Genomic DNA, 24,154 nt, shown 5'->3' with positions numbered 1-24,154 from the left:
CTCAAGAGCCTACCTCCAATTTAGTGGAATTGGAAGTTGTTGCCATCACACGTGCAAAGCAGAAGGAACCACCTATCCAGAAAGAAAATAATCCTCCTGCCAGAACAGTGAAGTTCAATCTTCCACCAGAAGAACAGAACAGAACAGAGCCTGACAGTGCCGTACAGAGCACTACAGTGCCACAGAGAGTTACAGAGACAGTTACAAAGACAGACCAGAGGTCCAGGAGATAGAAGAGGAGGAAGTGCCACAAGTGGCAGAAGAAGTTCCTGTAATTCCTCTGTTGGAAGAAAGAGGAAAAATGAAAATGGGTGTTGCCCCATTCCCTAACCGGTTAGAGAAGCCAGTGGATCCTATTAAGGAATACGATCTAGTCAGAGATCTAGATACCTTTAAACCAAACCTTACATTCTGACAATTATTGATGTTGTCTCCCAGTTGCCGAAAAAGGTTCAAAAGTATAATGACAAGAAGATGTGGCTTAAGGATTGCTCCCTCAATAGCAACAAAGTCCAAGAAGGCTCCAGAGCTTGTAAAAGAAGTGGATGTGGCTAATGCTTTCCTAGATCCGAGTACTCCAGAGACTGGCGTGTGGATAGAAGGCTGTTTTATTGCAAATGCACTGATTGATGGTGGTTCATCAGTGAACATTATGACGGATGTGACAATGAAGGATCTATGCCTACAAGGTGTGCAACCCACCCAATGGCTCATCAGACTGGCGGATCAGAGCAGAATCAAGCCTTTGGGCATTCTCCCATATGTGAAGACTACAGTGGCTGGAAAAGATTATTGGCTAACCTATTTGGTGGTGAAGCCAAACTCTTATGGCACATCCTACCCTCTGTTACTGGGCAGACCATGGCTTTTTGAAGCCAGAGCAAGGACGGATTGGTTCAAAGGAACCTTGACCTTGGGTAGAGGACCCAACAAAGTGGTGCTGAAACTGTATGGTTCTCAAAAAGGACATGGATCCACCTCCTTGGAATTATCTTCTGACTCCCCTAATGAGGCTACAGATGGAACATCAGCAGACGAAGATGCTCTCAAACAGATCCTTCCCAAGAAAACAGTGGCACGTTCCTTAATAGTGGATACTGTAAGATGACTTCCAAAAGATGCAAAGTCATTATCAATGGGTGAATACTTCCTGCCTGAACCAGGAATGACTTCTGAAATCACTTCTGACAGTGAGATAGAAGCATGGATGTACTGCTCTCCCTGTTACATGGTCATAGCAAAAGCCGAGACAGAGGCATAAGATGAAATAGAAAACCTGTTCTTCTCTTACGGAGCTCCTACAGAAGCAGAGACAGAAGTAGAGACAGAAGCAGAAGCAGAAGCAGAAGCAGCAGCAGAGATAGAGACAGAAGAGGATGGATATGATATGGACGAAGAAGGTTATGAAAGTGAGCTAGAAGAGTCTATTCCACCCGAAGAGGATATATATGAAGAAGAAGTTCCAGAAGCATCAGAAGCAGACGAGCTCATGCTATGGGACAGCATGGCGATGGTACCATTTGGTCTGGTCAATGGATCTTCTCATATGCAAAGTCTTTTTAAGAAATGGGTTAAGAAGAACAAGCCGTCTTTTAGCAGTGGCTCATCTCGTCCTAACCCATCCTTGCCGAAGAAAGATGATGATGATGCACCGTGCCAACAAGCACCAGTCCTACAAACCCAACAGGCATCAGAGGGTCCCTGTTATGTGATGTTCCTGGACGTGCCATCAGAAGAGGAGTCTTCAATCCAAGAGGTCACTGATTGTGAAACCAAACCCGAAACGGCCCTAATCCCATTTCAACATCTCCAAAGGCAACCTAAGTCTCCACCAAAAGAAGAAGTGGGTTCTAGTGGGATGTCAGAAGAGGATATCACTCCCTTGAAGGAGTCGGATCTGTATCCAGAAGTAGTCCGTGGGACCTTCATCCGTGAAGTAGAAGGTGAAAGGCAGTTAACTTTTGTGGATGCAGAAGGCACTGAACGCCACTTGAAGGTGGGTAGCAGTCTCCCAGAAGAGGAGTTGTCAACCTTGTACAACTTGTTGAAAGAAAATTTGGACCTGTTTGCATGGTCCTACAAAGACGTAAAGGGGATTGATCCCACAATATGTCAACATCATATTGACTTGGAGCATGATGCCAAGCCAGTACGGCAACGATAGAGGCGAATGAACCCGAATTATTCCACATTGGTGAAAGCGAAGCTGCTGAAGCTTCTGGAAGCCGAGTTCATCTATCCAGTGGCAAATAGTGAATGGGTTTCACCCATCGTGGTTGTACCCAAGAAGAATGGCAAGCTTCGAATATGTGTGGATTTCCGCAAGTTGAATTCCAAGACGAAGAAGGATCACTTTCCTATCCCTTTCACAGACCAACTGTTGGACACAGTGGCAGGACATGAGCTTTATTCCCTTCTGGATAGATTCAGCGGATACAACCAAGTCCAAATCGCAGAAGAAGACCAGTCCAAAACAACCTTCACCACAGAATGGAGGACCTACGCTTACCGAGTGATGCCATTTGGACTCTGCAATGCCCCTGCTACTTTCCAGCGAGTCATGATGGCTGCATTTCAAAATCATCTGCACGACTTTATTGAGGTATATTTGGATGACTTCTGTGTCTATAGTTTGATCTGTGAACAGTGGGAACACCTGGAACAATGCTTTGACCGATGCCGGGAGTATGGGATTTTCCTCAACCTCAACAAATGCATCTTTGGGGTCTCTTCTGGAGTGCTGTTGGGCCACATTGTCTCTGGACAAGGGATATCAACAGATCCTGCAAAGATCGAAAAGATTGCAGCTCTGACAGTACCCACCAACCTCAAACAGTTGAGGGGATTCTTAGGCCATGTGGGTTACTACATAAGGTTCATAGCTCATTTTGCAACAAAGGCAACCTCCTTGCACAAGCTTCTGAGGAAAGATACAGAGTTTACTTGGACAGAAGAATGTGACAAAGCCTTCCATACTCTGAAGCAGTGTCTGATTGAGGCACCCATTCTGCAACCTCCTGATTGGACGAAGGAGTTCCATGTACACACTGATGCATCTATTGAAGGCTTAGGCGTAGTTCTCTGCCAAAAGGGCTCCTCTAAGCTAGATCAATCCATCTATTATGCAAGCCGAAAAGTCACTGATAGAGAACGGAACTATACAGTGACAGAGCTGGAGTGCTTAGCAATGGTGTTTGCCCTAGAGAAGTTCCGCCATTATCTCCTATCCACCCACTTTAAATTTTATAACACCATATTGGGGAATATGGGAATTTCCCATAAGTTTGGGACATGTGGTCAAATCTTTGGATTTGTCATAACTTGAACACTATAACTTCAAATTGAGCGCTCTATAGCTCAATAGATTCCATTTTTCAAGCGCTTTCCAATGATAGGCCACATCATATGGTTTTGAGAAACTTATGGGCATGTTATCCGTGTGCCACCTTTTTAGTATTCAAAAAATGAGAATTGGGAGATTCCCAAACTTACTAATATTGTGTTTTATGTGGATCATGAGGCCCTGTCCTTCCTGATGAACAAAGAAGATGTGAAAGGACGAATGATGAGATGGCTCCTTCTATTCCAGGAGTTTGAATTTGAGGTAATTACTAAGCCTGGTCATTCCCATGTTCTGGCTGATCATCTGTCGCGTATCCCACAAACTGTAGACGAGGAGCAGGATGATCCAGACCTCCCTGATGCTTCCCTATTCTTGGTAGAAACTGTAACTCCCTGGTATGCAGACATTGCCAATCTCCTGGCAACCCAATAGTATCCTTCTGGTATCTCTAGTCGGGAAAGGAAGAAGCTTATGCTAGAATCAGCCCCCTACACCCTGCTAGGTGGTGCACTGTACAAGAAAGGCAAAGATGAAGTGCTCCGAAGATATGTTGCAGGAGATGAGATTAGGATTGTTCTGAAGGCTTGCCATGACGAGCCATGTGGAGGTTACTTTGCAGGAGAAGCCACAGCCAGGAAGGCTCTGCTAGCAGGTTACTGGTGTCCTACCATTCATAAGGATTCCTATGATTACTGTAAAAGATGTGATGCTTGTCAGAGAATGGGGAAACCCACAAAGACAAGTGCCATGCCACTGCAACCTATCCTTCCTTTAAAGCCGTTTGAGAAGTCGGGCATCGACTTCGTAGGTCCAATCGATCCTCCCACCAGAAGGAAACAGAACCGGTACATCCTCGTATGTACAGATTATGTCACAAAGTGGTGTGAAGCTAAAGTCCTAAAGCAAGACGATGGTAACAGCGTGGCCCTATTCATGTACAAGAATATCATCACCCGTTTTGGTAGTCCCTTAGAGCTGGTAAGTGACAGAGGCACTCATTTCCTTAACAAAGTCATGGAAGAGTTGACAGAGTTGTATAAGATCCGCCATCGCAAGTCCACTCCTTATTACCCCAGAGCCAACGGCCAAGTCGAAGTCACCAATCGCATCCTCTGCTCGATTCTGACAAGAACAATTACCGCACATCGTCGTGATTGGGATGATCGACTTACAGAGGCCCTCTGGGCATACAGAACCTCCCATAAAGCAGCAACAGGACAGACACCTTTCCAACTGGTGTATGGTACAGAAGCTGTTTTCCCTGTTGAACTGGAATTACCCTCTTTGAGAGTGGCTATCAAAGAGCGTTTGGGGGATGATGATTCCCTGCAACGCCGTCTCCTGCACCTGGAATGTTTGGACGAAATTTGCAGGATGGCTCTACAGTGCATGGAAGCCACGCAAGCTCGACGTAAGGCTTACCATGACAGCTTCATCAAGCACAAGGAGTTCAAAGAAGGTGATTTGGTCCTAGCCTATGATTCACGATTTGGCAAGTTTCCTGGCAAGCTCCAACAATGGTGGATGGGCCCCTATAAGGTAGTTGCCGTCAACCCTAATGGCTCTGTCCAAGTGCAGACCGTTGATGCATCTGATGATCCCTTTCTGATCAATGGATATCGCCTGAAGAAGTACTTCCCTCCTTGGGGATCTTGACAATTACGGTCACTTGATCCTTTCCCTCGTTGGCGTGGCAATGTACTTCTTATGATGCTACTTCTGATAGCCGTTCTTCAACCACTCTTGATGAGGTGGACACAACCCTCTGTCCCCTCCACCCTACCTTCCAGCCTTGATCTCTTATCCTCTATTTTCTACCCTATTTTCTACCAGCGACAGTGGCGAGGTTGGTTCTGACAAATGGTCTTTCTACCATTCCCTTGCTCAATTCGAAGAGGGAAAAAAGAAAAAAGAAAAAAAGAAAGAAAGAAAGAAAGAAAAAAAAAACATATCGGTCAGGGGAGAAAAGGACTTAGGTCCCTGTCATGCCAACCTATTCTTTGAGAAAAGGTGGAAACACCCTCGGAAATAGGGGAAAACAAAGAAAAAAAGAAAGAAAGAAAAAAAAACAAGATAAGAGAAAAAAAATCTGTTATGGGAGAAAAGGAAGCAATTCCCTGTCATAGCAGGCCTCGTTCCAAGAAAAGGTGGTAAACACCCTTGGGCGAGAAGCTGGCTGTGGAAAAGGTGGCAACACCCAGCAGTCCAGAAAGTGGATTCATTAATTGACATCCTCAGGTTCCAGTTCCAAAGCTGCCTCCCTTGGTACGCTGTGTCCTGGGTCTTTCTGCAGAGTGTCTATCTGTCCTCTCGTAGACGACATGTCCTATCTAGCACAACGTTCGATTTGATGGCTACCTCCCTGGGTACGCCTCTTCAACAACTGACGATGCGATCTTCATTGACAACCCCTTGAGTGATGTGAGCTTTCATCCTAACCAGATGGGGAAGTGAGTATGGATTGCCCTCTGTATCTATCACCAGAGAGTGAGACAGAGGGTGGGGCGAGAGACCAGTCTTTTCCCTTCAAATCAAATGAGAGGTGAGTAGTGTGACTGAAGTGTTGCACGCACGGGATGGGCCTCTCAATGCACAAAGCACAATTTGTTCTGTGCACTGCACCATAAGGCTCCCTGGCCTTCCTTCTTGCACCGTATGCCGGCACAGGGTGGGATGCAGCGTTGCACCATCAAATGCGCACAAGGCATACAACCTTTGCACAAGTGACTGTGAGGATTACATCAATGGGTTTCAGAAAAAGGCTGCCCTCCTGTATCTATCAACAGAGCGTGAGACAGAGGGTGGACTGAGTGTGACTGGAGTGTCTTCATTCAATTACAGAGAGGTGAGATTGAGGGACATTACGACAGTTGGAGTCAGGTATGTTCCCGTTTCCCTATGCACCCACGAGATGGGTCTTTGCCGTCATCACAAGACACATCACCCTGTTCTGTACACTGCACTGTAAGGCTCCCTTGCCTTCTTCCTTGCACTTATGCCAGACGGGTTGGATGCACTAATGCACCATCAACTGTGCACCCTGGCATACTCTCTCTGCACCATTCCCCTGTTGATTCCTAAATCGGGTACGAGATATGGGTTTTAATCATTTTTCCTCGAGTGATATTAGTCATGGGGCGAGTGATTGTTCTTTCATTCCCTATGAGTGATTGTGAGTTGAGTGCAACATCCCTCATCATCGACAAATTTTCTGCGATTCCTTCAACCAGCTACCTCCCTGGGTACTGCTGCGTGGTCCCTGCCATGATGGACATGTGCCGAGAAGATGCCTTAGTACCTCCAGCAGCCGACAACAATACAGGACGTGCCATCGACACTCAACCTTGATTCTTGACAAAATGGGCCAAGTTTTTCTAACCCTACAACTTTGGTTTCTTAGTGACGTTCATGTTTTAAGTGTGGGGACGTTAGTGGATGGTCTGTGGTGTGGTCCTAGGCCCGCGTTGCTCGGTTAACCCTATCCGTTAAGGTCTTAAGTGTGGGGACGCGTCCCTGCATACCCTTCTGCATATGCCTCAACCTGCTCATGCATCTATGCCATGACTTGTTGTTACCCTAATGGGATCCCTTCCCACCCGACCGTTCATTTTTCACCCACCCTTGGGGCTGTTCTCTTGCAGTTTTCCTTCATTCCCTGCTTTTGAGGTCCTGCCATGTGAATGCACCCTACGTTCACCGAAGTCCAAATCCAACCTTATAGCCCTATTCCTCTCTTTGAATTGACCATTTTTCCTTTTTACCTACCCCTGTTCCGGTGCACGGTTTTTGAGTTATTAATTTTTTTCGCATTTTCTGCAAATTAGCCGGTTTTCCATATGAATGCGCTTATCTTGCTTCGGATCTGACGTCATAGCCCTGACAACCACTTTTCCCCTGATATTTTTCCTTTTTACTCCGAGTCATTCCGATACACGGTTTGTCCATTATTAATTTTCCGGTTTTTTAAGACTTTTTCGTACGTCTTTTTGATATTTTCCATGTGAACCTGCCCTGTTTGCATCGGAATTACAATTTGATTTGACAGTCGTGTCCTCCGTGTCTTCCCCTACTTTTTTCCTTTTCCCTCCCCCCTCTTTCGCCTTTTGGATTTTTTATTATTAATTTTTCAATGAGTTTTCGGGTGTATTTTTGGATTTTTTCGCATGTGAACCCCTCCTACTTCCATTGGAACTGCGGTCTAACGTATTAACCCTATGCCACTCCTTCCTGCGGAGCTTTTTACTTCTTATTGCATGTCATTCCGGCGAACGGTTCGTCCGATATTAAATTTTGATCCCATTTTCGGGTTTGTTTTTTGGGTTTTTCCCACGTGAACGCATCTTATCTCAGTCGGAACTATGTTTTGATGTGATAGGATTGTCGGGCACGTATTTCTACACATTTTTCCTTTTTTCTGCACCTCATTTCGATGCACGGATTTTTCGATATTAATTTTTAATTGCGTTTTTTGGTTCGTTTTTCATGTTTTTTGTACGTGACTGCCCTTTACCCCTCCCGGAACCTCCCTCGCATATTTTCCCTGTCTTCCCCCTGCCGTCCTGCCTACTTTTTGTTTTTATGATATTTTGTTTTGACGGCCGACTTGGGAGATATTAATTTTTCTTCTTTTTTTTGTATTTTTGCGCGCTCCGTCCCGCGCGTGAACGCGCCTTTTTCGATTTTCCGCGTCTTAACGCGCCCCGATCGTGTCCGCGTGCTCCGTCCCCGCATCCGGACACCTTTTCACTCCCAGCCCCGCAAATTTTTTTACTCTCAACTACCCTCTCCCCCTCTCTCTCTCTCTCCCTTTTGTAGCAATTATCTGGAGTACCAGAGCTACATACGCACATACACATACACGACACTTATCACACTCACAGCACCGTATTTTCAGTTTCCAGTTTTTAGCTTTTCTTTCAGCACTTTTATTTTGGATAGCTGGACCTCATCAGTTGTATCACAGTTTGTCTCATAGGCTAGTTTTGGTCTTTAGAAGACGTTAATATAACTTTCTTCTTTCTTTCTCTCTTCTTCTTCCTCTGCCCTCTTTCTCTCTCCCCTCCTCCTGCGCTCCCGCCTCCCCTCCTTCCTCCCTCCCTCCTCCCTCCATCCCCTCCCTTCTTCCACCTTCTCTCCTCCGCCTTCTTCTGCCTGCCCGCCTTCCTCCCCCGCCTTCTTCCGCGTGCCCGCCTTCCCTTCCCCTTCTTCCTTCCTCCTTCCTCCTCCCCCCTTCCTCTTTCTTCCCCCCTTCTCCCCCCTCGGCGCTGCCGTCGCTGCCGGGTCGCCGCCGAGTCGTTGACGTCGCTGCCGGGTCGCCGCCGCCCTGCAGACGAAGCCATCCCCGCCACGTCCCGTCGCTGCCGGGTCGCCGCCGAGTCGTTGACATCGCTGCCGGGTCGCCGCCGTCGTCGCCGGAGCCGCCGCCCTGCAGATGAAGCCATCCCCGCCACGTCCCGTCCCCGCCACGTCCCGTCGCCGCCCGCCGCCAGACGCCACGTCGTTGTCGGAATCGCCGCCGCGCCAGATGCCGAACCGCTGCCGTCTCCTTGCCGAACAGCCGCCGTCCCCGCCGAGCTAGATGCCGAACCACCGCCGCCATCGCCGCCGAGCCGTCCGCCCGCCGCCAGGCTCCGCCACCCCCTTCTCCCACCTCCTTCTAACTAACCCTTAGGTTAGTTACACTAACTTGCATTCAGTTAAACTAACTTGCTTTAACTTAATGAACTTAATTAACTAACCCCACCCCCTAACCAACTAACCTTAGTTAGGTTACCTAACCCTAACCCTAACCCTAACCCTAACCCTACCCTAACCCTACTTAGGTTAACTAACCCCCCTTAGGTTAGTCCCCACCTTACCCTCACTCACCCTAGGTTAGTTAGTCTACCCTAGGTTAGCTAGAATCTGACTTAGTCCCCACCAACTTAAAACACAACCCCCTACAATTTATTCAAAAACAAAAAATTTTAAACAAAAAATTTTTCCAGACCAACACACATAATTCCAATCCCCACACATAATACTCCCTAAAATACCAACCACACACAATAAACTTAACAAAACAAAAACAAAAACAAACTCAAAACTATCCTAATACATCATCACATAAATTAACAATCATACTCAAACTCAACACACCCACTAAGGTGTTGTCTTTGTTGTTCAGTTCCGTGGTCTTTACTTTTCTTTTACTGGATTCACTCCTGTTGGGGGACTCTTCCGTGCGCATTTAGGCATTACATACACACCCCTTCCAGGTATTTATTTTATGTGCTTTATTTATTTTCATTTCCCCCATAATCACAAATTAATTGTTAAAATGACTTATTAATTTACCCACAGTTTCCACGCGCATTTGTGCTAAACACACATATTTTTTAATTAAAATAAACCCGCCGTTCACTTAGCATGCGCTACGTGCGCTATAGAGGCACTTTAATTTTTAATTAAAATGAACCAGCCGTCACAAGAGCACGCGCTGGCAAAAAAGCGCTCCACATCACCTTAATTTGTAATCAATGAACTTGCATTTAGAGACCCAGTCTGGGTGTCGCAGTCCGGGATTCGAATTAATGCACCGTTTTTACCTAATAATTGGTAATTAAATTTATAAGAAAGAACCGCCGTTTTCTTACTAAGGTTTATCACTTAATAAAAATTCACCCATTCTTAATAATTTATTAAAATAAACCCTTCATTAAATTAGTCCCCTCTCACTGCACTTAATTCCCCTTTTTAATGAACCCGTTTCGTGGGATGGGTATGCGCAGTCTTTGGAGTTATTTCCATGGTCCAACACTGGTTTATCAACGATGTAGTCTTGATATGTGTCGGATGTGGTATTGTTTTGGTTTACTGTCTTTGATCCGGTTAAGGGTACAGTGTGTAGTTTTTTCTTTTATTGCCTGATACGGGGTTCTGGGTGTTTGTCTTATGCATAGCATGAAGCTTTCGGTCGCATATGTCTAGAGGTCATGTCAAATTTTTTCTAGGCTGTGGTTTGCTTGGGGTTAGTTGGTCGAGTTACGTTTTATTGTTTTGGTTGTCCTCTTATCCTTGGTTTTTTGTCTATTGCTTTGCAGGCATTCTCCTTGATTGTCTGTGTTTGTGGTGTGTGTAACCATCTGAATGGCGCCTTCTTACGCTCCTCCCCCTATCCAGTACATCCCATTAATTAGTAGGGATTACTCTTCCCTACTTACTTTTGAGCCTCTCACGAAGGCGGGACTTGCTGCTTTTGTGGCTACTTCCTTTCCATTGCTTCCCGAGGATCCGTCGTTATGTGATGAGTTTCTGGCCTCTTACAGCAAGAAGACAGGACTAGTGCAGGGAATTTCTATGACTTTGACACCTCGAGGCCTACGGAAGGCTCTGTCTCTACCCTCCAAAGGTGAACCTTTTGTTACCACTCGTCAGCTTTTCTCTAATGAAGAGATTCTGAAGCTGTTGCAAAAACAGACAAGGGAAATGTTGGATGTAAAGAATGTGATAAACTCTTCAGGAGTTTCCTTTTCCATGATCACTGATCCCGTATGAAAGATGATCTGTCAATTTCTCCAGGACAGGTTTATGCCTGCCAAAACACCATCCCAGTATTTGTCCAAAGAGCTTTTTACAGCTTCCAGGATGGTGTTGAAAGGAGTTGCTATTGATTGGAGCACTTACCTCCTCACTAAAATGGATCAACATTTCGTCAAAGTCACCAGGGGTAATGTTACCAATGTCACATATGGATCATATTTGTCTGCCTTCTTGACCTATTCAGGTTTACAGACTGTGCCTCCACCTTCTCCATCAGATCCAGTACCTCCTCCTCCACCTTCAGATGAGTCAGAACCTATTGACATAGAGGATGATGATTCTCCGCCTCCCCTGGTCATCCAGCGCAAACGCCTGAAGCGGGTAGCGGATAAAGCTCCTTTAGTACTTCCTTCAGTACCCATCCCTGCTACCTCTGGCAGTGATCTCCCTAGGTATCTCACTTGTAATAACCTGTTCAGAGCACATCGAGAAGGATCATTGGACATATTAGTTCCCTCCCTAAACAGTCTAGTCTCAGGAGATGCAATTCCTTTCCTCTGTAAAGATATTCAAAGTTCCATTGAGTTGTCAGTGACAGCCTGTGTTCAACAGCTGTACACGTCCTTTTATGAAGAGCTCATGCAGTCTCAAGACCAGTTGCATAAGGCAACATCCGAGTTAGCTTCTGCTAAGGATACCCTAGCAGATTTGTTTAAGCAGATGGAACAACAAACCCAACTGGTTGCCACCCAAAGAGATGAGATCTCTTCTTTGAAGATCCAGTTACTAGAGGCTCAATCAGAGGTTACTAGCCTTTCAGAGGAGAAGGAGAGGATGTCTAGAGAAGCGCAGGAGTTCCAAACTCTCTTAGATAACAAACTTTCAGCTTTACAGATTGCTAATGACATAGTGGCCTTCCAAGCCTCCCGAATTCAGCAGTTGCAAGATCAACTGGCAAAGTCCTGGTCTGTTCCTCCAAGCCCTAATGTTCCCTTGATTCCTTCTCTTTCACAGCAAGACTTGGCTGCTCTTCAAAGACAGGCTACCTTGTGCCCTCTATTCCAAGATAAAGTGGAAAGATTGCAATCCAGAATGGACTTGTTATGGTCTACATTTGAGCAGTTTCAGGAATATGTCTCACCAGACCATTCTTTCTTTGTCCACTACCACTTACAGAAGTTGGTCTTCTACATGAAGCTTTCCACGATGGATTTACCTCTTCCAGAGGATGGATGGAGTGGGGTTTGGTTTGCTGAGTTGTTGACAGAGCTAGTAAGGATGGTGTTTGAGGATTCTGTCACTCCAGATACTATGTTGATGTCATACATGTATCTACGAGGAGACTTGTTAATTCCAGATGAGGTGGATATGGCATGGTATGTGGGGGATGTGGTATTACAGGCTGTTTTGTATGTCAACCATTTGGAGTTGCGCATAGCTAACATGTTCCAGAGTTACTCCTCCAAAGTGGCTGATTGTCATGATAATTCCTGGCATCCCATGATTGATTCTGTGGTCCTGAATCAACGACAAAACACAGCTCCTACCTCTGCCCAGAGTACTAATCAACTGAGGATGGATCTCTTAGCCTATCTTTCAAAACATAATCCGTTTGATTCTACCTTCTTTGATGCCTATCATAGACGATCTCTCTTAGGACCTTCTATTCCTACCCTCCTCTATTACCAACAAATGGCTCACCGATATGCTCTATATCTTTCCCTTTGTCAATCTAATTCCACAACTATTTTACCCCTTCTTTTCCAACCTTCATCCTTCCCTCAAATTCCCATTTTTACATACTGTTCCTTTATTGAGGATCGAGTATTTTCCCCTTCTCCACCCTGTCCTTCTCCATCCATTCATGTACCCTCCACATTTCCTATTTATCAGTTAACACCCTTCCTTAGTGATTCCCTACAAATTTCTACCACTCCTTCTTTAAATCATTCTTCCTTTTATGATTTTGCCTATCCCTCACTTCATCCACTTTTCCTTATTCCATTACCCTCTCCTAACACTTCTATATCTCAACCACCTCAGTTGGTTAGTGACTGTGACGGGTTTAATAATCAGATTTCCAGACGAAGGGGATGGAGTTCAGATGATTCCCTTACAGGACCTCAGATCAATTGGCCAGTAATTCCAGGAGAATGGACAGCTGCCAGTCAAGCTTATCAGAACTATGTTCATTTTGCTCAGCAGTATTCACAGTCTGCAGATCCTTCAGTGAGATTGACTGCTCACTTTGCTTGGTACCTGGCGTATATACATAGGCACTCTCATAATGATTCCAAGCCTATTCCAAAGTTGTGCATGAATGTCAATGTGAGCATTGATTCCCAGCAGTTGGATATATTGTATTTTCATGCCCTTTGTTTGACTAGGAGATACCTGGTCCTGTTGGAAAGGATGTGCTGTCTTCAATTTTTTCAAAATCCTCCCAAAAACTTTGTAGATGAATTCTTGTCTATGGATCGTCTCCGACAACATCAATCTTTCAAGAGGGATCATCTTCATTAATGCCTTTCCAATGTATGGTGGATGCTTTTTAATGAAAATCTCTCTTTTTGAAGGAGTCATTCAGATGGTTGTGTTGTATTAGTGTTTGTGTTGTGAGTTCATTTATGTAAAACGAACGTGGTGGTTTCCTATTGGATTGGATTTCGTGTGCGAGCTACATTTTGGAGAATTGTGGTGATGGGGTGGTGGATGGAGAGTTGAAGCTGATGCTGATGAAGACGAAGAAAACTCTTATATCCTTTACAAATTTGTTGTGATTTTTAGTTTGATAAAAAGTGTTAATGTATAAAGGGTTTTCCTTTCTTTGTATTTTTATATCAGCTACAGGTTATAAGTTGGGGTCGTGGTGGATGGATTCTTTTTGAAGAGATATTGACGATCAAAGTTGAGCTTTTCCTTGAACTTGTATTCCCTTTTTCCTGGGTCTTGAGGACGCTTCCTTATTAAGTGTGGGGATATGTTGAGTGTTGAAATGACTTGTTTTTTGGCTGATTTTTGTTGTTTTTGAGAGCTGAATGGTTGATTTTATGAGATGATTGATTGGTTTGGAAGTGGTTTGAGAGTGTTTTGGATGATATTGATTGTGTTTTGGAAGTTCATGATGTTTGTCAGTGGAGATATGTGGTTCTGTGATGTTATGATAGGTTCTGATTGGTTCTGTATACCTTTTGTTTTGTTCTGTTTTGTTCTGATTGTCTTCTGTAAGGAGGGATGGAGTACTGATTGATGAAGATTGAGATCTTGTGAAAGTTTATTGAATGGTTTGTGAGAGTTTGGAATGGTTTTAGTATGAGTTATGTGGTTTTGATGACTTTCTGTAACCTTCTGTAGGTCTTCTGTAGGGCCTCTGTTTCTGTTCTATTCTATTCTGTTCTGTACTGTAGCTGTTCTGGTACTGTTCTATGACTGTTCTGTATGCTTCTGTATGTGTTCTGATGGATGAGAGTGTATCTTGGGAAAGTTTTCTAGCCTTGGAAAGAGGTGAATACAAGTGCAAAAGAGCTAAAAGAAGTGAAAGGAGTAGCTGTTGAAGACTCAAGTGAAGACTAGATTGAAGTGACAGTAGTGAGCTATGAAAGGACACTGTAGTGGCTCTGATGACTCTTCATATCAGACATATCTCTTGGGAGGGGTATCCACGACCTAAGAAGGATTATTAAGAGTGATTTTGAGAGATTGTAGTGAGGATATGATGTATTATTGATGAAGAGAGAGAGAGAGAGAGAGAGTCAAAGATAGCCAATTCTACTAAAACAGAGTGATTGTATATGAGAAATTGAGAGAGAATACTATGAAGATATTGAAGATGAATACTATGTGATGTTTTTCGATTCAAAGATGGTGTATTCCTTTGCTTTCTTTGTTCTATTAATGGATTTTGTAAAGATATTGAAGAATATGGTTGATTCTATCAAATCCGTGGGAGATCTACATGATGCTGCATGAAGATTTGTTGTGCCTGGTATTCTTTTCTTCATTGTGATCATATGAAACATGATAAACAAGCTTGTTGATGTTACAAGATAGATTTTCTTGCAAGAGAATTCCCTTTTCCTTGGTGTTCCTCTTGGGGCTCCACAAATTGGTTGTGGGATCATGCCAACACTTAGGAGTGATAACCAGAGCTATTTGGAGATCAATGGTGACAGCTCTTGTTGCTATCCTAAAATCAATTCTTAAGACCCAAAACACAAAAAATTGAAGTCTCTTCTTTAATAAAAATTTGGACATTTTTCACATTTTATAGTGCAAATCTTGTTCATATGTGATGAAATTTTTTCTGAAGCTTGGTTGTGATGTATTTGAGGGTTGTGAATCATAAAATATAGAACCCATGTCTGTGCATGCGAGGTATTAAAATTTTAAAATCCTAGATGTCTGTTTTAAGTGAGGTATTAAAATTTTAAAATCCTAGATGCCTGTTTTAAGTGAAATTTTGATGTTTTTTTTTGTTACAAGTGATCAAATCATGTTTATACGGGATGAAATTAAATGTATTGATGGATTATAGTTAAATTTCATTTCTTGAATTAGAAAAATTATAAAACATATCATTTCACATTGAAATAATAAAAAATATCCAAAATGCGATTTTGGGCCAAAGAAAATAGAAAAAACACAGTTTTTGTGTTTGAAAATTTAAAGAAAATTAGGATTATATTTGCACAAGTATAATAGAGGTAAAGCATAGGGATTTTCCTTGGTTTACCCCTATATCTATGTTGTATTGCGTATTTATTACTTTTATTACAAAAAAATATACATGAAAATACCTCTTAACTTACCCATTGCAAGCAAAATCCTAAATAGTAGAGAGAGAGGGGTTTTTATGTGCTAAATATGGTTTAAATTTTGATTTTTTTGTTGCATCTTTCATATAGTATTAGTATAAACCTTTCCTTGGGCATTGATTTTGGTGAGGAATATGCTATCTCCTTGACAAATATTGTGAAGAGTAGACCTTATGCATATGCGGTATATGTTGAGATGGTGCATCTTAGGGCTAATCCATGGGGTGTAGGAGAAACGTAGTGCGGCCACAACGATAAGTTGGGGGTGCTCCCTTCGTTTGTGTTATGAGGTGCTCGCAATCGATATGTTTCGGGACTACATCTACTTGGAGTCGAAAAGGGTATCACATTGAACTAGAATCTAGAGATAGTGACCACAAATGCATTCTTTCAATAGATAAGTTCATAGTGTCTATATTCTCCTGAATGTGATGTGGTGGGGTTTTTCAGGTGAGTATAGAAAGTGAACCTCAAAATCAGTGTCGGTCCCAATAGGCCATGGGTTTGTCAAGAGTGGCTAATAAGTGGCGGTTTACGAATGTTGATTAATTAGGGACTAGTCACTCAATTTATACTAAAGAGCACCGAGTTAGCCCCATTATTTGATAAACACTATTAAGGAGAGATTCAAAAAGAATAAAGAGATGAAAGGGCTAGATGGTGAGGGAAAATCCTTAGGAGGTATGCCCCTAAACGCAGCAGCCTGATTCCCCTACGAGGGAGAGGTCTTAGTGATCCTAGTACCACAAACACTCCATTTGGAGGAGGAGGAAGCGCTAGTGCTCCCCTCCTCCCAATAAGTCAGCCCACTTCAAGTGGAGTTGGACAGTTCGAAGGGACGAACAGGGCTATAAGTTTAGATTGGAATTTGGGGGAACGTAGGGTGCGTTCACTTAGAAACACATCAAAATAAAGGAGAAAGAGAAATGGAGGAGGAATAGCCCCAAGGGAGGGGTGACAGGGGACGGTTGGGTGGGGAAGGGACCCCATGAGTATAACAGAAAGTCATGGCATACATGCATGATCAAAGGGAGGCATATGCAGGGTGGTATGCAATGTAGACGCGCAGGGACGTATCCCCACACTTAAAACTTTAATGGGCAGGGTTGACCGAGCAACAGGGACCTAATACCACACAACAGACCAACCGCTAACGTACCCACACTTTAAACATGAACATCACTGACAACAAAAAGTGTAGGGTTAGAAAAACTTGGCCCATGTTGTCAAGAATCAAGGTTGACTGTCGATGGCACGTCCACTGTCGTTGTCGACTGCAGGAGGTACCAAGGTATCTTCACATCATACGTGCTTCGTGGTAGGGACCACACGGCAGCACCTAGGGAGGTAGCTGATTGAAGGAATCGTAGGAAATTCGTGGATGATGAGGAATGTTACACTCAACGCACAATCACTTATATGGAATGAAAGAGCAGTCATTCACCCCATGACTAATATCACACGAGAAAATCAGAATGAAAACCCATATCTCACACCCGGTTTAGGAAGCGACAAAGGAATGGTGCGGAGGGACTATGCCAGGGTGCACAATTGATGGTGCATCAGTGCGTCCAACCCATTTGGCATAGGTGTAAAGGAGAAAGGCCAGGGAGCCTTATAGTGCAGTGTATAAAGCAGAATGATGTGTCCTATGTTGATGGAAGAAACCCAGCCCATGGGTGCATAGGGAAATGGAAATGTACCTGACTCCAAAGGTCATAACGTCCCTCAATCCTCACCTCTCAATAATTGATTTGAAGAAACTCCAGTCACACTCAGCCCACCCTCTGTCTCACGCTCTGCTGAAAGATACAAGAGGGCAGCCATGTCCTGAAACCCATTGATGTATTCCTCACGGTCACTTGTGCAAGGGTTGTATGCCTTGTGCGCATTTGATGGTGCAACTGTGCATCCACCCTGTGCCGGCATACAGTGCAAGAAGGAAGGCCAGGGAGCCTTATGGTGCAGTGCACAAGAACAAATCGTGCTTTTGCATTGAGAGGCCCATCCCGTGCATGCAACACTTCATTCACACTTCTCACCTCTCATTTGATTTGAAGGGGAAAGATTGGTCACTCGCTCCACCCTCTGTCTCACTCTTTGTTGATAGTTACAAAGGGCAGCCATACTCACTTCCCCATCCAGTTAGGATGAAAGCTCGCGTTACTCGATTGTTTGTCGATGAAGATCGCGTCATCAGTTGTTGGAGAGGCGTACCTAGGGAGGTAGCCATCAGATCGAACGTGGGGTTAGATAGGAACATGGTGTTTGCTAGAGGACAGTCAAACGCTCTGTAGAAAGGCACAGGACACAGTGTAACAAGGGAGGCAGCTTCGAAACTGGATCCTAGGGATGTCAATTGATGAATCCACTTTCTGGACTGCTGGGTATTGCCACCTTTTCCACAGCGAGCTTCCCGCCCAAGGGTGTTAACCACCTTTTCTTGGAACGAGGCTTGCTATGACAGGGAATTTCTTCCTTTTCTCCCATAACAGTTTTTTTTTCTTTTCTTGTTTTTTTTTTCTTTCGTGTTTTGTTATTATTTTTTTTTCTCCTATTCCCGAGGGTGCCTCCACCTTTTCTCGAAGAATAGGTTGGCATGACAGGGACCGAAGTCCTTTTCTCCCATGACCGATATGTATATTTTTTTCTTTTTTTTTTGGAATTAAGCAAGGGAATGGTAGAAATACCATTTGTTAGAACCAACCTCGCCACTGCCGCTGGTGGAAAATAGAGGATAAGAAATCAAGGCTGAAAGGTGGGGCTGAGGGGACAAAGGGTTGCGTCCACCTCATTAGGAGTGGCTGAAGAACGGCGATCAGAAGTAGCATCATAAGAGTGACAATGCCACGCCAACGGGGGAAAGGATCAGGTAACCGTGACTGTCAAGATCCCCAAGGAGGGAAGTACTTCTTCAGCCGATATCCATTGATCAGGAAGGGATCATCAGAGGCATCAACGGTCTGCACTTGGACAGAGCCATTAGGGTTGACAGCAAGTACCTTATATGGGCCCATCCATCGCTGTTGGAGCTTGCTAGGAAACTTGCTTAATCGTGAATCATAGGCTAGGACCAAATCACCTTCTTTGAACTCCTTGTGCTTGATGAAGCTCTCATGATAAGCCTTACGTCGAGTTTGCGTGGCTTCCATACACTGTAGAGCCATCCTGCGAATTTCGTCCAAACATTCCAAGTGCAAGAGACGGTGTTGCAGTGAATCATCATCCCCCAAACGCTCTTTGATAGCCACTCGCAAAGAGGGCAATTCCAGTTCAATAGGGAAAACAGCTTCTGTGGCATACACCAGCTGGAAGGATGTCTGTCCTGTTGTTGCTTTATGGGAGGTTCTGTACGCCCAGAGGGCCTCTGTAAGTCGATCATCCCAATCACGACGATGTGCGGCAATTGTCCTTGTTAGGATTGAGTAGAGGATGCGATTGGTGACTTCGACTTGGCCATTGGCTCTGGGGTAATAAGGAGTGGACTTGCGATGGCGGATCTTATACAGCTCTGTCAACTCTTCCATGACTTTATTAATGAAATGAGTGCCTCTGTCACTTACCAGCTCTAGGGGACTGCCAAAATGAGTGATGATATTCTCATACATGAACAGGGCCACGCTGTTACCATCGTCCCACTTTAGAGCTTTGGCTTCACACCACTTAGTAACATAATCCGTATATACCAGGATGTATCTGTTCTATTTTCTTCTTGTGGGTGGATCGATTGGGCCGACAAAATCAATCCCCCACTTCTCAAACGGCTTTAGGGGAAGAATAGGTTGAAGTGGCATAGCACTTGTTTTGGTGGGTTTCCCCATTCGCTGATAAGCATCACATCTTTTACAGTAATCATATGCATCCTTGTGGAGGGTCGGCCCACCAATATCCTGCTAGTAGAGCCTTCCTGGCTATAGCTTCTCCTGCAAAGTGGCCTCCACATGGCTCGTCATGGCAAGCCTTCAAAACAATCCCAATCTCATTTCCTGCAACACATCTTCTGAGCACTTCATCTTTGCCTTTCTTGTATAGTACATTGCCTAACAGGGTGTAGGGGATTGATTTTAACATAAGCTTCTTCCTGTCCCGACTAGAAATGCCAAGAGGGTATTGTTGGGTTGCCAGCAGATTGGCAATGTCTGCATACCAGGGGGTTATAGTTTCTACCAGGAATAGGGAAGCATCAGGGAGGTCTGGATCATCCTACTCCTCGTCTACAGTCTGTGGGATACGCGACAGATGATCAGCCAAAACATGGGAATGACCAGGTTTAGTAATTACCTCAAAGTCGAACTCCTGGAATAGAAGGAGCCATCTCATCATTCATCCTTTCATGTCTACTTTGTTCATCAGGAAGGAAAGGGCCTCGTGATCCACAAAGAACTTGAAATGTGTGGACAATAGATAGTGTCGAAACTTCTCCAGTGCAAACACCATTGCCAAGCACTCAAGCTCTGTCACTATGTAGTTCTGTTCCCTATCAATGACCTTTCGGCTTGCATAATATATCGGTTGATCTAATTTGGAGGGGCCCTTTTGACATAGGACAGTACCTAGCCCTTCAACTGATGCATCTGTGTGTAACATGGAACTCCTTCGTCCAATCAGAAGGCTGTAAAATAGGTGCCTAGATTAGGCATTGTTTTAGGGTATTAAAGGCTTCTTCACAGTCATCCGTCCAAAGGAAATCAGCTTCTTTCCTTAGGAGCTTTTGCAGAGGGGCTGCCTTAGTTGCAAAATGGGCTATGAACCTTCTGTAGTAACCCACATGGCCTAGGAATCCTCTCAATTGTTTGAGGTTTGTTAGTGCTGTTAAGGCGGCAATCTTTTCAATCTTTGTCGGGTCTGTTGAAATTCCTTGTGTAGAGACAATATGGCCCAAAAGAACTCCTGAGGAGACACCAAAGACACATTTTTCAGGGTTGAGAGAAATCCCATACTCTCGGCATCTGTCAAAACATTGCTCTAGGTGTCCCCAGTGCTCACGGATCAAACTATAGACACAGAAGTCATCAAGGTACACCTCAATGAAATCATGCAGATGGTTTTGGAAGGCCGCCATCATTACTCGTTGGAAGGTGGCAGGAGCATTAGAGAGCCTGAATGGCATCACTCTGTAGGCATACATCCCCCATTCCGTGGGGAAGGTTGTTTTAGATTGGTCCTCTTCTACGATTTGGACTTGGTTATATCCATGAATCCATCCAAGAGGGAATACAGCTCATGGCTTGCCACTGTGTCCAACAGTTGATCTGTAAAAGGGATAGGGAAATGATCCTTCTTCATCTTCGAATTGAGCTTTCGAGAGTCAACACATATTCAAAGTTTCCCGTTCTTCTTGGATACTACCACAATGGGCGAAACCCATTCACTGTTAGCCATGGGATAAATGAACTCTGCTTCAAGAAGTTTTAATAATTCAGCCTTCACCAGAGTAGAGTAATTAGGATGCATCCATCTTTGTCTTTGCCTTACACGTTTGGTATTGTGCTCTAAATCAATGTGATTTTGATATATTATAGGATCAATCCCCTTTAGGTCTTTGTAGGACCAATCGAACACATCTAAGTTCTCCTTTAGTAGGTCGTGAAGGACCACTAATTCCTCTTCTGGTAGATTGAGACCCATTTTCAGGTGACGATCAGTACCCTCAGCATCCAAGAACGTTACTTGTCGTTCACCTTCCACTTTGCGGATAAATGTCCCACGAATTGCTTCTGGGTAGAGGACTGACTCCTTCAAGAGAGTCGTATCCTTTTCTGATGTCCCACTAGAACCAGTGTCCTCCTTCTGAACAGATGACTCATTCGTCTGTTTAAATTGCTAAAAGGGTATCAGAGCCTTATTTGCTTTTGTTTGAGTGGTGACCTCTTCATGACTCAAGGCTTCATCTTCAGAGGATGCGTCCAGGAATGTTACATAGCACGGACCTGCTAGAGGCTGTGACTTTGAGGGCTTGGGCTTCTGTTGGCAGGGGGCATCATCATCATCTTCTCTTTGGACTGAACAATCAGGGCGATAGGAGCCATTGGTGAACTTAATTTTTACGCCTTTAATCCATTACTTATACAGATTCTGCATACTTTGGGGTCCATTGACCAACCCAAATGGAACCATGGTCATTCCATCCAGTACCCTGAGATATTCGGCCTCTGAGGTCTCTATAGGGACATCAACCAGATCATCCTCTATCAAAGGAAATTTTTTATCTGCATTTCCATAGCCTATTTCATTTTCTTCCTCATCAGTTTCATTCTCATCTTCTGGAGGCTCTGCCTCGGCCTCTGTAGAGGCTCTGTAGGAGAAGAATAGATCTTCTGCCTCTGCATCTGCTTCTGCTTCTGCCTCACCAGTTTTGACTCTGCTTCTGCCTCTGGCTTTGGCTCTTTATCTGTTCTGTCTTTGTAATGTCTCTGATCTGTAACTGTACTATCTCTGTAGTACTGACTCTGCTCTGTCTCTGCGACTGTCATGTAACAGGGAGAATAGTACATCCATGCTTCTATTTCACTGTCAGAGGTGATTTCAGAAGTTAATTCTAATTGAGGTAGGAGATATTCACCCATGGTCAAGGATTTTACTTCCCTTGGCAGTTGGCTTACAGTGCCCACCACTGTTGGGGACTGTGCCTCTGTTTTCTTAGGAAAGATTTGCTTAACAGCCTCTTCATCTCCTGATGTACCATCTGTTACCTCTTCCCTTGGCAGTTGGCTTACAGTGCCCACTGTTAGGGACTATGCCTCCATTTTCTTAGGAAAGATTTGCTTAACAGCCTCTTCATCTACTAATGTACCATCTGTTACCTCGTTAGAGGAGTCAGTTATGACTTCAATGGATGTGGATCCATTGCCTTTTCACGATCCATACAACTTTAACACCACTTTATTGGGTCCTCGGCCTAGGGTTAGGAATTCTTTGAACCAGTCCGTCCTGGCTCTTGCTTCAAAAAGCCAAGGTCTTCCCAATAGCAGAGGGTATGAGGTCCCATAAGAATTTGGTTTGACCACCAAATATGTCAGCCAATAGTCTCTCCCTGCAAGGGTTGCTTTTACATATGGGAGGATGCCCAACGGTTTGACTCTACTTTGGTCTGCCAATCTGATAAGCCACTGTGTAGGTTGAATTCGTTGCAACCCTAAGTCTGTAATATTTCCGCGTACCATGTACGGTAAATATTAACTTGCCGCACGTCATACGAATCTCGTGCAAGGATTATCACTAGTGCCAGCAGTTGAGCTATAGCTACACGCGGGAAATAGTGACACTCTACCTTACGAGAATAGGACCGGAGGATTCAAACCCCATAACCGCGGTAGAACAGCCTCTTGGGAAGAGGTCAAGAGGATAAAGGTAAGATTATTGCAAATTTTTTTATTACCCTCCCCAGCCGATGAGTGGCTGGGGGAAAGGGATGGGCTAGTGGAGCATGGGAAGGAAGGATGGGAGAGAGGCCATGCATCCGCCACGTGGGCAGACCCCTCTCTCCCAAGGACCTATAAGAACCCCCTCTAAGGGGAGACAGAAGGGGTGGGCATGCTGTGAAGGGGAGATGGCGGCAGAAGGTCGTGTGGAAGGGAAGGACTGCCGTGAGGGAGATGGCCGTGTGTTGCAGGAGGCCGCCGTGTGAAGGGCCCGGCCGTGGAGGTCGTCGCCATGTCGTCGTGAAGGAGGGCCACAGCACCGTCCGCCAGCCGCCACGCTGCCCAGTCGTCAGCCGCTGGTCGCCACCAGCCGCCTCAGACCGCCCAGCCCGCTGCCGCCGGGATCACGTCCCACCTCCTCCACACGTGGACGTGTCAAGAGAAGCTTCTAAGGGGGCTTCTTAAGCCCCCTTCCCACTACCTTTTTCCCCCCATGAGTCTTTCCACACCCCCCGGGAATTTAGAAGAGAAGGAGGTGACACGGGGAGGCCTTCATAAGCCCGTTTTTTGCCCGGAATTCAATTTCCCTTTCCCGCTTTATCACCACATAGCCGTATTAGCCGGTGTAAGCCCTTCTCGCGGATGCCCAACACAAAATCCTTCTCACCGATCACCCATAAGCCTTCTAGGCTCGAATCTTAAGGCCGTCCCGCTAGATCCTCCAAAGATCCAATCTTTAATCCTCGGATTTTGAAGAATAAAGAGAGGAAGCCCATAAAGGCTTTCCCACCAATCCCCCAAGGCCGGTCCTTGGATTTTTGGAAGAAGAAGAAGAACTCTAAAGTCCTATTCGTGCAAGGCCCATTCGCAAGAGCCTTTTTCCGCGGACATCATCAATCCTTCCTTAATCCGGAATTTCAAGGAGGACTAAAGCTCTCAAATCGCCACTGTCAAAGGGATCTCATAAGAACCCTAAGGCCCGCCAAGGCAAATTCCGCAAATCGGAACTTCGGTCAAGGAAGCCATATAACAAAGAGAGTTGCGCATACAAAGGAGGCGAGCCAAGGTCATAAGATTGCAAGCCAAGGCAAAAAGTTGAAGTCCACAAAGGCTAG

Source organism: Lygodium microphyllum, chromosome 19 (assembly GCF_053477565.2).
Source record: "Lygodium microphyllum isolate KBCC chromosome 19, Lygodium_microphyllum_v1.1.10, whole genome shotgun sequence".
Taxonomy (NCBI): domain Eukaryota; kingdom Viridiplantae; phylum Streptophyta; class Polypodiopsida; order Schizaeales; family Lygodiaceae; genus Lygodium; species Lygodium microphyllum.
The sequence above is the reverse complement of the archived record's forward strand: the minus strand, read 5'-3'. Positions refer to the sequence as shown.